This window comes from Oncorhynchus keta, chromosome 20 (genome assembly GCF_023373465.1).
Source record: "Oncorhynchus keta strain PuntledgeMale-10-30-2019 chromosome 20, Oket_V2, whole genome shotgun sequence".
In the NCBI taxonomy this organism is placed as follows: Eukaryota; Metazoa; Chordata; class Actinopteri; order Salmoniformes; family Salmonidae; genus Oncorhynchus; species Oncorhynchus keta.
Genome location: NC_068440.1, coordinates 46,028,920 through 46,033,979, shown reverse-complemented (window position 1 = coordinate 46,033,979; position 5,060 = coordinate 46,028,920). Strand labels below are relative to the sequence as shown.

General features: G+C 53.7%; 1 long non-coding RNA gene across 1 annotated transcript; it reads right to left on the bottom strand.

Moving 5' to 3' along the window:
• Nucleotides 1-1,210: 1,210 nt before the first annotated feature.
• On the bottom strand, nt 1,211-2,323 carry LOC127910067 (uncharacterized). Its single transcript, XR_008073847.1, has 3 exons — nt 2,162-2,323; nt 1,923-2,039; nt 1,211-1,459 (listed from the first exon to the last, which is right to left on the bottom strand). It is a non-coding gene; the product is annotated as an uncharacterized LOC127910067 (long non-coding RNA).
• Between the last annotated feature and the right edge of the window lie 2,737 nt (nt 2,324-5,060).

Here is a 5,060-nt window from a genome sequence, read left to right as displayed (position 1 = left end):
AGTTGTGTCCGTCGCTGTCCTGCTAGCTGTGTCGCTCGCTGTCCTGCTAGCTCTGTCCCTCGCTGTCCTGCTAGTTGTGTCCCTCGCTGTCCTGCTAGCTGTGTCCCTCGCTGTCCTGCTAGTTGTGTCCCTCGCTGTCCTGCTAGTTGTGTCCCTCGCTGTCCTGCTAGCTCTGTCCCTCGCTGTCCTGCTAGTTGTGTCCCTCGCTGTCCTGCTAGTTGTGTCCCTCGCTGTCCTGCTGGCTGTGTCCCTCGCTGTCCTGCTAGTTGTGTCCCTCGCTGTCCTGCTAGTTGTGTCCCTCGCTGTCCTGCTAGTTGTGTCCCTCGCTGTCCTGCTAGTTGTGTCCCTCGCTGTCCTGCTAGTTGTGTCCCTCGCTGTCCTGCTAGTTGTGTCCCTCGCTGTCCTGCTAGTTGTGTCCCTCGCTGTCCTGCTAGCTGTGTATCTCGCTGTCCTGCTAGCTGTGTATCTCGCTGTCCTGCTAGCTGTGTCCCTCGCTGTCCTGCTAGTTGTGTCCGTCGCTGTCCTGCTACCTGTGTACCTCAATGTCCTCCTAGCTGTGTTCACATGACTGGGCAGGGGTTTAGGTGTGCCAGGGAGGGCATAGGGCCAACCACATTACAGCCAGTCAGTCCCACCCACTGGGGAGCCAGGCCCAGACAATCAGAACGAGATTTATTCTCCACACAAGGTCTTCATTAAAGACAGAAATTACACCTCGGTGTCATCATCGTTCCGATTGGCTGGTCTCAGACGATTCCACAGGTGAAGAAGCAGGAAGAAGGGGTCCTGGGCTGGCGTGGTTACACGTGGTCTGCGATTATGAGGCCGGACGGACGTACTGCAAATCTCACTTAAACGAGATTGAATGTGGCTTAAGGTAGAGAAATAAACAGTTATAATAAAGAAAATACATCAAGGATAAACACTTCATAGTTCAGGACATATGAACCTACAACAGACAATTCAGTGGTCATGTCAGGATGAGGCCATGAATAACTTCTTCAGACAGGTACCGTTCATATGGTTTCAAGACACTGATCAGGTTATCAGGTACATGTGGTTAGTCTAAGGGATAAACATCTGGAGACCCTATTGGATTTCCTGTTATCTTCCTATTGGCTGATCTCCCGGACAACGTTACCAGCCATTTCTCTGCCTGTACTGTTGCCTTTTTGGACCCCCTGTGTATGACCTTCTTCCTGCCCCTGGACCCAGTTACCTGCCTCCTCCTGTGTATGACCTTCTGCCTGCCCCTGGACCCAGCTACCTGCCTCCTCCTGTGTATGACCTTCTGCCTGCCCCTGGACCCAGCTACCTGCCTCCTCCTGTGTATGACCTTCTGCCTGCCCCTGGACCCAGCTACCTGCCTCCTCCTGTGTATGACCTTCTGCCTGCCCCTGGACCCAGCTACCTGCCTCCTCCTGTGTATGACCTTCTGCCTGCCCCTGGACCCAGCTACCTGCCTCCTCCTGTGTGTGACCTTCTGCCTGTCCCTGGACCCAGCTACCTGCCTCCTCCTGTGTATGACCTTCTGCCTGCCCCTGGACCCAGCTACCTGCCTTCTCCTGTGTATGACCCTCTGCCTGCCCCTGGACCCAGCTACCTGCCTCCTCCTGTGTGTGACCTTCTGCCTGCCCCTGGACCCAGCTACCTGCCTCCTCCTGTTTATGACCTTCTGCCTGCCCCTGGACCCAGCTACCTGCCTCCTCCTGTGTATGACCTTCTGCCTGCCCCTGGACCCAGCTACCTGCCTCCTCCTGACCCTCTGCCTGCCCCTGACCTGGGTATTCTGCCTGCCCCTGGACCCAGCTACCTGCCTCCTCCTGGGTATGACCTCCTCCTGCCCCTGTATGACCTTCTGCCTGCCCCTGGACCCTGCCTCCTCCTGGGTATGACCTTCTGCCTGCCCCTGAACCAGCTACCTGCCTCCTCCTGTGTATGACCTTCTGCCTGCCCCTGGACCCAGCTACCTGCCTCCTCCTGTGTATGACCTTCTGCCTGCCCCTGGACCCAGCTACCTGCCTCCTCCTGTGTATGACCTTCTGCCTGCCCCTGCTACCTACTTCTTCCCAGTTACACCCACCCTGACCTTGCCCCTACCTGCCTCCTCCTGACCTTCTGCCAGCCCCTACCCAGCTACCTGCCTCCTCCTGTGTATGACCTTCTGCCTGCCCCTGGACCCAGCTACCTGCCTCCTCCTGTGTATGACCTTCTGCCTGCCCCTGGACCCAGCTACCTGCCTCCTCCTGTGTATGACCTTCTGCCTGCCCCTGGACCCAGCTACCTGCCTCCTCCTGTGTATGACCTTCTGCCTGCCCCTGGACCCAACTACCTGCCTCCTCCCGTGTATGACCCTCTGCCTGCCCCTGGACCCAGCTACCTACCCCTGGACCCAGCTGCCTGCCCCTGGAACCAGCTACCTGCCTCCTCCTGGGTATGACCTTCTGCCTGCCCCTGGAACCAGCTTCCTGCCTCCTCCTGTGTATGACCTTCTGCCTGCCCCTGGACCCAGCTACCTGCTTCTTCCTGTGTGTGACCTTCTACCTGCCCCTGGATCCAGCTACCTGCCCCTGGACCCAGCTACCTGCCTCCTCCTGTGGTCCTGCTGTGCCCTGCACTTGAAACCAACCTGTCTCCCCTCGTGTTCATTACAGCAACAATGCAACAATTTCAAAGATGTTACAGTTCGTATGGTTACACATGAGGCCCGTTGAACTTACTGCCAAATTCTCTAAAATCAGATTTGAGGCACCTTGTATGGTACAGAAATTAACATTCAAATATCTGTCAACATCTCTGGTGAACATTTGTCCGGTCAGAATGCTAATTGCTCCCTCAGAACTTAAGACATTTGTGGGACAACAACACCCTAACATAATCCAAGTCTACTTGATGGTGATAGAGCTCACTGTTGTCCCCAGTGGACGGTTTTGGAAGTGTCTGTAGAGGAGACGAGGACGTGGATGTGTTGACAGTCTCGTAGGACTGGTGGATGTGTTGACAGTCACAGGACTGGTGGATGTGTTGACAGTCTCACAGGACTGGTGGATGTGTTGACAGTCTCACAGAACTGGTGGATGTGTTGACAGTCTCGTAGGACACAGTCTCATAGGACTGGTGGATGTGTTGACAGACTGGTGGATGTGTTGACAGTCTCATAGGACTGGTGGATGTGTTGACAGCCTCATAGGACTGGTGGATGTGTTGACAGTCTCATAGGACTGGTGGATGTGTTGACAGCCTCATAGGACTGGTGGATGTGTTGACAGTCCTAGGACTGGTGGAGTTGACACTAGGACTGGTGGATGTGTTGACAGTCTCATAGGACTGGTGGATGTGTTGACAGTCTCATAGGACTGGTGGATGTGTTGACAGTCTCGTAGGACTGGTGGATGTGTTGACAGCCTCATAGGACTGGTGGATGTGTTGATAGGACTGGTGGATGTGTTGACAGTCTCATAGGACTGGTGGATGTGACTGGTGGATGTGTTGACAGTCTCAGGACTGGTGGATGTGGACACTGGTGGATGTGTTGACAGTCTCACAGGACTGGTGGATGTGTTGACAGTCTCACAGGACTGGTGGATGTGTTGACAGTCTCACAGGACTGGTGGATGTGTTGAACTGGTGGATGTGTTGACAGTCTCACAGGACTGGTGGATGTGTTGACAGTCTCATAGGACTGGTGGATGTGTTGACAGTCTCATAGGACTGGTGGATGTGTTGACAGTCTCATAGGACTGGTGGATGTGTTGACAGTCTCATAGGACTGGTGGATGTGTTGACAGTCTCATAGGACTGGTGGATGTGTTGACAGTCTCACAGGACTGGTGGATGTGTTGACAGTCTCATAGGACTGGTGGATGTGTTGACAGTCTCATAGGACTGGTGGATGTGTTGACAGTCTCATAGGACTGGTGGATGTGTTGACAGTCTCGTAGGACTGGTGGATGTGTTGACAGTCTCATAGGACTGGTGGATGTGTTCGTAGGACAGTCAGTCATAGGACTGGTGGATGACAGTCTCATAGGACTGGTGGATGTGTTGACAGTCTCATAGGACTGGTGGATGTGTTGACAGTCTCATAGGACTGGTGGATGTGTTGACAGTCTCGTAGGACTGGTGGATGTGTTGACAGTCTCGTAGGACTGGTGGATGTGTTGACAGTCTCATAGGACTGGTGGATGTGTTGACAGTCTCGTAGGACTGGTGGATGTGTTGACAGTCTCATAGGACTGGTGGATGTGTTGACAGTCTCATAGGACTGGTGGATGTGTTGACAGTCTCATAGGACTGGTGGATGTGTTGACAGTCTCATAGGACTGGTGGATGTGTTGACAGTCTCATAGGACTGGTGGATGTGTTGACAGTCTCGTAGGACTCAGTCTCGTAGGACTGGTGGATGTGTTGACAGTCTAGGACTGGTGGATGTGTTGACAGTCTCATAGGACTGGTGGATTTGTTGATAGTCTCGTAGGACTGGTGGATGTGTTGACAGTCTCATAGGACTGGTGGATGTTGACAGTAGGACTGGTGGATGCTGACAGTCTCGTAGGACTGGTGGATGTGTTGACAGTCTCTAGGACTGGTGGACAGGACTGGTGGATGTGTTGACAGTCTCATAGGACTGGTGGATGTGTTGACAGTTAGGACTGGTGGAGTCTGACAGTCTCGTAGGACTGGTGGATGTGTTGACAGTCTCGTAGGACTGGTGGATTTGTTGACAGTCTCGTAGGACTGGTGGATGTGTTGACAGTCTCATAGGACTGGTGGATGTGTTGACAGTCTCATAGGACTGGTGGATGTGTTGGACTGGTGGTGTTGACAGTCTCGTAGGACTGGTGGAGCTGACAGTCTCATAGGACTGGTGGATGTGTTGACAGTCTCACAGGACTGGTGGATGTGTGACAGTCTCATAGGACTGGTGGATGTCTGACAGTCTCATAGGACTGGTGGATGTGTTGACAGTCTCATAGGACTGGTGGATGTGTTGACAGAGGACTGGTGGATGTGCTGACAGTCTCAGGACTGGTGGACTGGTGGATGTGTTGACAGTCTCA